Source organism: Accipiter gentilis, chromosome 3 (genome assembly GCF_929443795.1).
Source record: "Accipiter gentilis chromosome 3, bAccGen1.1, whole genome shotgun sequence".
NCBI lineage: Eukaryota > Metazoa > Chordata > Aves > Accipitriformes > Accipitridae > Astur > Astur gentilis.
Genome location: NC_064882.1, coordinates 18,360,216 through 18,372,732, shown reverse-complemented (window position 1 = coordinate 18,372,732; position 12,517 = coordinate 18,360,216). Strand labels below are relative to the sequence as shown.

The window sequence follows — 12,517 nt, the reverse complement described above, 5'->3', positions numbered from 1 at the left end:
GTGAAACTTAACAGAAATGTCATACTGTGCCTGCACGCACAATAACTTCAAAACCCAGAACCAGATTGTTTGAAAAAAAATGGTTTTCTCTGTGGCTCATGCTGGAATTTACAGAATAAACCAATGCTGGAAAAAGTTTTTTGTTGTGGAATTATGTATCTGAAATGTCTGTTAGGAATGTATGGAAATATAGTCTGTTTTTTTCTTCTGTTTCTCTCTCGCACGCCCACGCAAACCTGAATTGCTCTTTCTGATGATTTCATGGATACAAAACTTTGTTTAGCATGTTAAAATGAAAAAAATCAGCCCAGAAGTAATTTGAGAATATTAGGAACAGCTGGACAAGGTTTAAGTGAAGAGAAGATCTGAATAAGACAGTACATACCCACAGGTGAACCCACCCACATGACAAGGAACACGTCCTGTGAATGAACTCACCTTAGCAGAAGGTAGTATTTCTGAGAAGACTTGTTGCTGGCATGCCTCTAGTTGTCAAATACTATGTTGGTTGAGTTAATAATTTCCATTTCTTCCTTTTTTTAAAGTTCAGTAAACCCAGACTTGGACCAACAGCTTATGTCAGAACTACAAGCTTAGACTCCAAGTGCAAGGATGAGTTGTGGCAAAATGGGGAGGCTGTGGGTAACTGCTTCCCAAAGGCACACGATCTACCTGCTCAAAGGAAGTCAATCATGTGGCCAAAGCAAGGCTATGTGAGCAATTATGATTGACTCCTAAAGGGCTTCCTAAACATATGCTCATCCTAATTGACATAATAAATGCCATCGGCATTTCACATACTAAATTATAAAATTGCATGGCTAGTTATGTAACAAAAGGTGCGTTACCGCTCTGATTTGGCTGATTGCTCCGGCTGACTTTGGCAAGACTGGCAACCTCACAAATACCACAAGCTTGCTTTCAGCCATTGGACCAAATGACAAAACTGTATTTGTGTGGCTGGACAACCGCGTGCCCCAGATGCCTTTCAAGATGCTGGTAGCTAGGAATAGGTACAACAGTCCATGCAGACTTTATGAGGGAGTGCACCCCCGGTCCTTGCTCCAAGTATGTCTGGTGTGTCTCTGTGATGAGGGATGTGTGTCTGCCCACCCTCCTCCTGTGTTTCAGAGCAAGGAAACGTGGACCTGAAGACCACTATGGAGCTATGGGGTGATCCAGCCAGGTGCTACTCAAGCCAGACAGCCTAGCCCCCCAGGCATGTACACACCCACACTGGGTATATCGCAACATTGAGACATTACACAAAAACCTTGCTGCTGCTGCAAAGTAAAGTGCAAAAGTTGGAATAAAATGCATTTGCAATAAAATAAAATAAAATAAAATGCTCTGCACCTTCAGCGTGAATTTAGTTCCTCATAGTAACTCCATGACGCTGTTTCTTTAGGAAACAGGGTAGTTCTGCACTTGTTCCCTCTCTCTGTGAGTTTCTTTGTTCATTCCTGCTCTTTTGCTCCCCAGTACCTTTCGAATCCATTTTTCAATTTCAGCCCACTCTGACAGAATGGCAGAAGTCTCCATATACATTAAATTATCAGAGTTAGCATGAGAATAGGTGATGGAGTAGGAGAGGGGAAAAAATTTGTGTTCCCACAAAAAGCAAGACTGCAGAGTGAACCCAAGCCATACTGCATATCAACGAAGACAGGCAGGAAAAAGGAAGTAAGCATAGCCAGCCCTCAAGAAAAACTGATGTTGGAGCTACACCATATTAGACAAAGCCACAGAGAGATAGTGTTCACTAAGTCTTCTGCCCACTGAACCCTGATATGTAATCCAAAAAGCTTGTTCTCTTTCCCTTCCCCACTTCCAGCTTCCATGCCTTACCGTGCACAGCAGGACAGGCACTGAGACAGCCCATACCGTCAACAGAGGTACCCACCTGAACAAAAAGGTTTCGCCCTAGGCACGTCCCTTGCTTTCTGGCTTCCTAATGAGCGGATGCGCTTTTTACTACGTTCCCAAGGCCAAATGTACCTAGACCTCTTTGAGAAGAGAAGACCCCTTCGTCCACCATGCATCATTCAGCTATTCTCTGAGTTGGCCCAGCTGAAAGAGCACGGCAAAACTCCCCATGACCCTGGTCCATCAAGGGTAAAAAATGACCCTCAACATGACTGCAAGCTGCTGCCAATATGCAAGGGTAAGTGGCTAGGGGGTACTGGGGAGCAGGGAAAAGGGGTTGATCATGCCTGGGGTAGATGGAAGGCACAGCTGCATGGTGGCACCCTGGTTGCCAATGGTGCCCGTTTAGTCTCAGAGAAGACTTGCTTATCCTGATTAAAATCTTTTGCTCACCATGCTTTGACAATTCTGTGTCTTCAGACAGCAGGTAAGTAATCTCATTGACTTCCTGATCTGTCAGAAGAAGAACATTTACCAACACCCCCCCCCCCCCCCCCCAAACAACTCCACCCTCAGCACCCTCTAAAATGCTTTATCTTTTTTGTGGTGCAAACTCCACTGTGATTTTGCAGGATGACATTTATGTTGGTAAGGATGAAGAACAATCTGCCCAACTCACTTGCAGCTTCATGACATGCGAGTGGCTCAGCCAGTTCAAATGCATCCCAAGAGCATCTGTACGTCCCCTGTTAGATGTTCGCTCCACAAGGACAAACACAACACGACACGAAACTGCTTCAAGAGCTACAGCATCTGCACGAACAACCTGGCATGCAGACCGTGTGTCCTCCGTGCGGGCCTGCCCTACTTAACTTTTAAATAACAATGCAATAGGCAGAGAAAAATGCACGGGAATGTGAAAACCTTAACATAATACAGCTTCACAGTAAGTCTTCATGTCTCTTCACAAGCCTCCCCCAGGGCCCCAAGTGGGTCAGTGGGGCAGGCAGGCGATGCTGCCTCTCTGCCCCCTCAGCGCCAGGGGAGGGAAGAAGTGCTGAAGAGGGAACGAAAGGGCAGGGGCAAAAGCACCGTGGAGGACTTCTCCCCGAGAAGATGTTGAAGCCTTACACCTCACCCTGCCCCCCATGGCCATGGTGCCCGTCACCCTCAGACCGCACAGCATCTTCTCGCATGTGACCATGAGATAACATTTAATAACTACAAAGTGCAGAACATGTGCTGGATAACCCTGCTAATAACACATCATAAAGTAAGCTGTGCTTTAATTACACTGTGCCTTTACAACTGCTCCTCTGATCCAGGAGCCTCTTAACGCCTGACAAACTACTTAATGAGTTCTCACAACACCCTGTGGGGACCTTTTCTAGGAGCAGCCTGCAGCACGGTTAGGTGAGCAGGGGAAGGGGCAGCTGGCTGCTCCCATGCGGCGGGACCAGGCTCCTGTGATGCCGATGCCCAGCCTCCATCACAAGAGTCCTCGTGCAGCAGCGTGGCCACAGAGATGCTCTCAAACATGATCTGAGGGAAAGCCCTCACAAACTCTTGACTTCTAGGACTGCATCCTCCGCTTTATGAGCATGCATCCACGACGGGGACAGCAGCAACCTGCAGCAACTGGCTCCCCTGTGTGACTCGTCTAAGCAGGAGAAGAAAACTCTTTAGGTAAAACCTCTGGCCCATTGCATCCAATGGCAAGATTAAGCAAACTCAGTGGAGCAAGGATTTAATCATCTGTATCTCAATTCTACTTATGTTGCACCTAACTCCAGTACTATAATTTATATATAATTATTATTAGATTACATATATAATCTAATAATAAAAATATTATTACTATTAAAGATTATATATATTATCTATAATTTAAGTTATAGGTCTGTAAATGTCTATAACTTAAATTATAACTGTGTCTTATTCCTTCTTTCTCCTGCCACCTAGATCCACAAAAACTGACTGAATAAACAAATTCTAAACAGAAAAAAACAATCCCTATTGAAGAAATGCATGAAACAGTGACACTTTGTTCTTTAAAATAACGCAATCTGAAAGCATTCCTTGCCACCCTGTCTCAGGGTGACAGCTGCCAGGGCCCAGTCCTGTTCAGGAACCTGGAAGAAGGAAGGCACAAGTCCAGGCAGAGTAGTCAACAAGTAAATTTCAACAACTTAGGAGCACGGTACCACCCAGAGGCAGCCTCCTAAATAATGGGCTGACACACAACATGCAGCTGGAAACAGAAATTTCAGGGGGCAAGGGGAAGAAGTTTGGATGAGCTTACAGGTGGTTTGCAATACCGAGTGCTGAATTTCACATTTAAGAAAAATGCACTGTTCGAAAGAGGAAAACATATTTCATGCTGAAGAGGCTGAACCCAGCAGCCCAACTACTGTGGTCTGACTATCAGTTTTCTGGTGCTAATACTGGTTATTTTTTGAGTCTTGAATGAACAACGCACTGTCTTTCCCTCAGTTACTTCTCTTACGAAGCAGTGCTGACAGTGCCCATTTATATCTGCTGATAGTTCCTACTGCTCATTTGGGAGTGAGCTGTGCGCTAGAGCTTATAACCGTCTTCCAAATGGAAAGGACTGGGGAAACACAAAGTATTCGAGCAGGAATCGACACAGCTCTCTAGCTAAGGCCGTGCAATAGTTTCCGTTCCAGGGCACCTTTTTGTAGCAGTATAGTGACTAAGATCCCTGTCCGACAAATGTCTCAGCAAATAAATTTTGTTTATTACAGTGACCAAGCCCTCAACTACCAAAACACATCCTCTAGAGCTTGGTCCTGCCCTTGTCTGCTCAGTGCTGGGAAACAGCATCCCTCAGTATGGTACTACTCACTGGATTTGATTCATCAGTGCTTTAATTGGGGCTTTGTGGGAACTCTGTGACAAAGTCCATTCCTAATTAACATGCATGTGCTGCTGATGGCCTTGTAACAGTCTCCTTAAAATGAAGAGGCTTACTAAGGTTTTGTCAGCCAAGACACACAAGTGACACCAGCCTGGGAAAGATAGTTAAGTCTGTGGCTGAGTTAATATCTGCTTCCAGAACCGGTTCTGTGGGGGTGGAGACCAATTGTGTGCTGCTTAATCCTGTGATGAGAAACCAATGAGGAATTACGTGCTCAAACTGTCCTGCTTCCTGCATCCTTCCACACGGTCGGATGTGATCTGCTGCATGCAGGCAGGCAAGGGGATTTTTTTATTTCTTTGAAATTCCTTCTACAAGTCATAGCTATTTCAGTGCCTCAGTTCCTTTTTGACTGGATCTAAGCTGCGATATTCTTTTAAATAGCAGTAGTATGATTAGATGACTCCTCAGACTGAAACTATGAAAACCCAAATCTATGCTACAAGATACTTTCCAGCACCAAGTCCTACTTGCAAAATCCTGTGTGAATTGATACTGTTAAATATACAGTAAAAAGAGCTACAAACAAAGATCAGCTTTGAAGGAGAACAGCAAATAAAATAACAGCATCACCCATATTTTTTAACATCAGCACCTCAACAGTATCTATACCACGTAGCTGTAGGCATGGAAAGGAAAAGACTAGGGAAAAGACAAAAAAAAAAAGTGGACTGGAATTATACCCAAAATCAGATAAAAATTTACCTGCTTTCAGACAAGCCATTTTCTGAAAAGATGCATCAATCCAGAGAAGTAGCCGTCATCCCTTAATAAGAAATTACTGTCACATGGAAACTATCATTTTATTAAGGCTCTTTGTTTTAGTAAGAATGTTGCAGGTGTATTAAAGTAAAAGTGGAGGACCAAGCAGACAGTTGCCAGGAGCTGCTAGACAGGTAGGAATTTTAAGAGTGTTTAGCTCCTTGATTTCCTTGTAAAAGAATAATTGATGTTTACTCAGAGGGGTGGCAACAGTATGCAGCTGGAGGCAGTTGTACACGACGGGAGCTGCCAACTAACCATTCCCTGAACATTTACAGAAGGTGAAAGTTTCTGCTTCCGCGTGGAGTCCCCTCAAATCATAGAATTCGGGTAAGGATCTGTTTTTCCAGATTCAGCTTCAGCCTCTGGGGGAAGCTGCGGAAAGATCAGCTGCATCTTTGAGCGCACCAGTTTCTAGGAGCAAAAATTCCAGTAGAAGAACTGGACGTGCACTGCAAACAAGTGCCAAGTCAGGCAGCCTAGCATGATACCAGTGTCTGGCCATTTTAACTAGAGAGAGGCCTCATTAGCTCCCCAAAAGGCTCTGGCCACAGAGTGCCTCAAAATCAGCTGCAGCAGGCCAGGCAGCAGCACCCAGCCGCACAGACAGGACTGACAGCTCCAGAAACACCCGGCTGCTTCCCTCCAGCAGCCAGCCCAGAGGAGCCTCTCTGGGTTTGAAAGCCTTTACTAATGTACCTTCCTGCTGGAAACAATGCTGCTTGATTTCCTGGTTTGCAGTGAAATGAAGCTAATCTATCATCTCATCCTGCGTGCGAGATTTATTCACGTTTTTGCAAAAGAACAGCTATGCTGGGGGAAGATGCCAGCGCCTTCAAACTTCTTCCAAAAGACAATTCAATTTTCTTGTCTGATAGACGATCATAACCCAGAGCCAGGAACATTCCTCTTTCCAACTCTGTTCTACAATGAAGTCCTGATGCAGTTAATGCTCAAACACATGGGCTTGGAACAGCTTCCAAAAAGCAGAACTCGTGTGAGCAAAGAGCAGGACACTTGTACAGGACCACAAACAAGTAAGAGAAATTAGCAGCAGGAGACAGAATATTTTCAGGTGGCAAGAAAAAGATAACGAAGAGGCAAGCTTCCCCTGATTGATTCAATTTGTATTTTTGGAAAATGTACATAGGCTCTGAGGTTTGGGGTGGAAGAATATAAAATAGCAAATTAGTAACAGATTACTTCCTTAAGAGGAATTTTCAATCTCAGGAAAGTGGATGGGAGTATTGAGGATACAACTCCTCACAAGGCAGCAGCTTTCCAAATGCCTGATGGTGAATCCTGGCTTTTATTTACAGATCAGCATTTCTGCTTTTCCAACAACAGCAGATAACAGACAGTGCTGTTTCAATAAAGCGGTGGAGCTGCCTTGATATAGTTCTGCATGAACACGAATGAGTAAACGAAAAGAACTTTGGAGGGTGGGATGAACAGGGAGCTCCATTTCTACAGGAGACTGTGGAAAAACAAGTGCCTTGCATAGTGCCCAGTACAGTCACCTAAACTATTCTTCCTTTTGCTGCTGTTGGAAGAACCCTTACCTAGTCATCAAGCACCTGGGGAGAGCATGAAATACAAGTCTAATAGGCACACCTTTTCTGGTTTTTATGTTTTTCCTTGGTAGATGTCAAAGTGGCTCAGAGCTTGATGCAAGCAGTCCATCCCTAGTCACTAATAACACCCCAAAACATTCTTAGTTTTAAACATTTGAATGGGTGCTGCTGATTTATGTATTTGGACCTCTTGCCTACTAGGTACTTTAAGCATATACTTCAGTGTGTGAGGATGTCCATGTATCCTCACTGCAGTCCTGGGTTCTATGCTGGCATGTCCGTGCATACGCATGTTCTCACATGAACGATCAGGCCCATCGGTAGAAACGAAACTTATAAGAAGTTATGTGTATTCATACATATTCACAGATTTGCAACCATTGCATATATCTGTACTGAATTACAAGATGATTTAAGAACTGAGTATAAGTTTAAGTAAGTGGAGAACGTGAGCTAAAGATAAAAACTGAACCAAGTTCTCTTTCTCTCCTCACCTCAGCTGCGGTTACATGCATAAAATCAAGCTGCAAGATACAGCAGGGGCAAATGTAGCCTCAATTCACCTCCTACGGCTGCAGTGAGACTTTCTGGGCTTTAACCTGGGGGAGGGGAAGAAATGGGTTTCCAGAGGATTAATAACATGATGGGCTAAAGCAGCTGCAGTACAAATGGCACCTCTCCACAGATAATCAGTTGGATTTTAACACACTTTACTGAAGAAATAGACCTTAGCAAAAGGAAGACAGAAAAGCAAACACATCTGGCTAACAAAAAGTAATGAACTAAGCATGGCACTTTTGCATAATCGCACGTAGTATGTACCTAAGTAGTATTTTAACACTGGCTACCAAGAAACGCAGCAACCTACAGGTACGTTATATGGCCTTCTCCGTGCGATTATGAAAATAATCCCTGCATTAGATTATGAGGAGACTGAATCACTAATGACAGACACAGCAAATATTTATCGCTGCCTTGCTGGGTGGCACTCCCGAGTGTGCAGGCTGAGGTTCGGACCCACTCCCTCCTGCCACAACCCAGGGCTGGTTTGTTTGCCGCAGCGTTTCCTTCCACCTTTGCTCCTCTGGAACAACTTGTGCCCGACAGAAGGGTAAAAGCAGGAACAGCACAAAAACCAGTACAAGTCTTTAAACTCACCGTGTCTCTCACCCGCTGCTGGTGGAGTCCTGCAGGTGTAAAATCGCCGGGCTCGGGCAGGCGCTGCCGGGCAGGGGAACCGCACTCAGCCTTCAGCCCCGTCTCTGCAGGCAGAGAGCGGCCGGCGGCCGTGTCAGATGGGAAAGCCTATGGCATGACAGAAGGTACAAAGAAAAGCTGAATTGCATAAACCTGAGCAATTTAAGGTTTAGAAAACCACACCCTCCCGGTCATTTCTCCCGCAGGCAGATAAGCATGTGCAAGCTGCTCAGACAACAGTGTAATTTGAAGCTTTTACTTTTCTTTCCGCATATACCGAAGCTGATTTTCAGTTTGGGTCTTCCTTGCGTCTCTTGCCTTCTTTCAGCCTTGCAATCAACATGGTTCAAATTTAATAAAGGCAAGTGGACCATCTTAAAAATTGCTTCAAGACGAAAGATTCATGTTAGCTCTCCCCTCGGAAAAGGAAGATGAGGCCCGCAAGCTCTGACCCTGCGTCCATGCTTTGGAAGCTGGATCTTCACCTTGTTCCTGCACACTTGAAGTTGGTGATGAGACTTGAACCATGTAAGGGCAGTCTGTAAACTCGGAATCAGCTGGCTGAAAATACAAGCTCTTCTAATTTTCTGAACATTGCAAAATAAAGACTGCTTTAAACCCTCTTACCCAATAATTTTCAGCTTTAAAAGTACCCAAGAAAGGGGTAAGATGTTGTACTGCAGATAAGGTGGTGTACTGCTGCACTGTAATGCAACAGCTGAGCGTGAATGTTAGTTATGAAAGCAGCAGCAGCAAAAAAGACCTTTTTTTCAAAAAATATTTTCAACAGAGAAGAAACCCTGATCTTCCAACTACACGAATCACTAATAAATGCAATGACTTCAGCCATCATAAACATTTGCTCCTAAGGAAGGAACTGTTATTTAGGAAGCAAGGCAGCTTCAGAGATGGACTTGAAGCAGGCAACTGCAGTACATGCTGAAAACAGGCAGAAGGAAATCCCCAGCCTCTGATATAAACATCTATGGCTACCAGGTCTCGGCCTCCAACCCATTCTTGTACAAGTTTGTTTCCCTTCAAACATTTTAAAAGCATACTTGCTACTTGTGATTATAAAATCCCTTGTTAAACATTTATTTTAAGAAATCATCGAGGGACCTCTCAGGTCCTACCCGTAAGTGTGACAGTCACGCCCTTAGCCTGATGGATGCTTGTTTGCAGTAGTATTTGCCTTTCTTGCCCCAACAGCACAGCACCTCTGCTCCAAGTTGCTCGAGGAAACCTGGGATGGGTCCCTGCCAAGCCAGCCTGCCGGTGCTCGGTTGCCCAAACCCCAGGTGGGTGCCGGCAGTGCCGTGCTGGAGCTGGAGCACTGTGCAACGCTGAAGCGCTGCTGCTCTTCCCCTGGGATGGGTGCAATACGGAGAGAAGCAGCCTGCACAGGACCAGATGTCCACGGCAGTCACAAGGCCAGATATGTAAGCCTCGTGCGTCAGCCGTCTGCAAAATTGAACTATGCATATGCAATGTACTTTTAAAAACATGCTTAAGCTACAGAAGCTTAAACATTAGCAAATACATCCCCACAGAGCAAAGCATGTGTTTAAATCTTCCTTGCATGGGAGGTCTCTCTGAGGCTGATCGCCCTAGATCAGAAAGCCCAGAGCCCTGCTGTCACAGGTGACCACATCAGACACTCTTAGTTACAGACTTAATTTCCATTTTAGAAACTAGCCAAGTTTTCACCCCCTCCCGCTGCCGGGAGGCTTTTCTAAGTTTCCAGACTAAGGGCCAGTTCAAACTCATTTGTTCTCACGCTAATGTTACTGGATTGCTTTAATAGCCTTTCTCATCTCATGACATGTTTTCCTATTTTCCTTCCCCTTCAAACTCTCTGCTCAGGAGAAAGGCTCTCCGCTCTCCCCCTCACCCAAACAGCCCTCTTGGGCACTCATTCCTGTCCAAATTCTTCACTCTGGAATATGGCATTAATACTTCCTTACACATACCAGGCAAATTATTTCCCCAGAAGGTGAGTTAGTTATGGGCTCTGAACCAAGGAGATGGTGAGCTGTACCTGTTGATGGAAGATCCTATGCTGAACCTCTCTTTCGTCTGCTGGGGAGGAACGTAGAAGGATCTCCTCTGAGCTACAGCCTGTGTACTGCATTATTTACAGATTCCTCCTTTGCCTGCAGCTGGCTAAAGGCTCTGGCAAATTTTCTTCATCAACGGCACAAAAAAGTGAGAGTATTTTCCTACTACGATTCATTCTTTTGCATCGAAATGACAGCAGCATCTCATAGATCTGACTGGTGCAGTGACACCAGCTTGATAAACTTCTAATCCCCCAGCATAGCTTCATGCATTGGAGGCAAAAAAAGTTACATATTTAGCTCTGTAAAACAAATCTGTACAGTTTGCCTCAACCTATGCAAATACGGGTATAAGGCTAGACCTTTCCTATTGCAGATACTCCATACTTCGCTACTGCTGAGCTTATTTCCAGGGGGACAACATGCCATAAACTCTAGTATATTCGACTTACTCATTTATTCACTTCAACCAAATGATTTCAGCATATATTGCAACCATTGGCAGTACACGCTGTGCAAGCTAAGTTAGGTGATCAGTCAAGCCAAATTATGGGAAACTGCAATAATCAAATGTTAGGTGATAATATTGTAACGGATGCCTTCTGTGCTGGGTTGAAAAGATCACCATGTCCTGCAAACACGGAGGCCTGTGCAGCCTCCCGTGAAGCCCCATGAAGCCGGAGCAGACAAGGCAGGGGGCAGGTCAGCTCTTTGCCTGTTGCTGATCCCTCTCTTCCAGCCCTTGGTCCGGGCCAGCCAGCAGATGGCTTGCAAAAAGTGGAAATAAAAGACCTATCTCCGGTGCACGTTACATTCCTGTCCACACAGATCTGGCAGGGGGCCGGGCTATGCTGTCTCTTCTAAGTACACAAGGAATCTCCAATGCTGTTGAGTATTTCTGTGATGTCACCACAATGGTAAAATATACCCTTGTCCCTGAGCCCCATGGATGGACGGTAGGATGGGGACCAGGAGGTGGAGGGCGGGTGGCACTGTACCTCGGTGGAGGAGCAGCGAGAAGGGGCATCCAGGGAAGGAGCATCAAGAGCTGTGGGTCACAGCTTGGGGCAGTGTGGACAGACCAGCCAGGAGGAGATGGGGTCCCCCAGGATGAATCTGTCTCCCCTGACCTCCATGATGGCAGGCCACATCCATATCTGGCGTGGGCATTTGTTTCAACGTTCTCGTGTGGGATTGCACCAAATATATACCTCAGCTTGCAGAGGTATATTAGAAAATAGGAACAAACTCTAGAGAGGGAAAAATCAGGTTTAGAAACAACTCCAGAATGAAGGCCAGTGTTTTCATGACAGTTCCCTCTCCTTGTTTCCTCTTTGTGGACATCAATCTGAATCGTATCTCAAAACATAAAAGGAAAGATTGCCAAGCACTTGTACTATGGACTCTCTGGGGACTACTGAGTGCCACTGACAGTCTGCTTGGAAATGAGACTATGGACTCTGCAGTCATTAATCACCGATGTTAAACTAGCAATTCTGCGCAGTGTGACAGTTTAAATAAGATGTTGACTTCCAAAGTTGACCTACTTGGTGCAATTTACAGACAGCAAGGATCTTACACAGTGTATGTTACTCTGGGAAGTCATGTTTCTTTTGTCATAAAAATTTACTGTATCTTCTGTATCCTCTACCTTTACATTTTCTAGAAGACTTCTGAGAAGGAGAACAGGAGCATAATGAAGAAACTGGAGCATAATGAAGGATTAAAATAATCTCTTGTCCCCAATTAATGAACCAGTAATAGTACCAGACTTACAACTACTATTTTCTGAAATGTACAGCTTTCATGGGCTGAGAGAGCACAGGATTATAAATGGCCCTACTGGGAAAAAAAACAAAACAGCAACTTGTGCCGTACCAGCAACTAAAATCATCCCATCAAAGAGCTCCTATGGCATCTGTCAGGAAGGGCTCCGACTGGGAAAGCCTGCAGACCCAGCTGTGCAATCTCAAGTGAAGCTTGGGGTCCTTCCACCTCCTCCAGAAAAATCTGTGAACACATGAGCTGTACATACATAAGCAAAACAAACATTCAAGTGGCCAAATCACTCTGGCTGTTGGGAGAGGATAATATTACAGATAGCCAGGGTCTATATGTTTTCT

General features: G+C 44.9%; 1 protein-coding gene across 5 annotated transcripts in view; it reads right to left on the bottom strand.

Annotated features, from left to right (window-relative positions):
- LNX1 (ligand of numb-protein X 1) overlaps nt 1-12,517 on the bottom strand; it is a 130,804-nt gene that overhangs the window by 74,851 nt on the left and 43,436 nt on the right. For 3 of the 5 annotated variants that reach the window (XM_049831579.1, XM_049831601.1, XM_049831587.1), the window contains exon 2: nt 8,299-8,445. The exons of 1 other annotated variant lie outside the window; for it this stretch is intronic. The gene's annotated coding sequence lies outside the window, so the exon portion shown is untranslated. Of the gene's footprint in view, nt 1-8,298; nt 8,446-9,554; nt 9,572-12,517 lie in introns of those variants that run through there. One more of the 5 variants, XM_049831594.1, reaches the window with a different exon arrangement.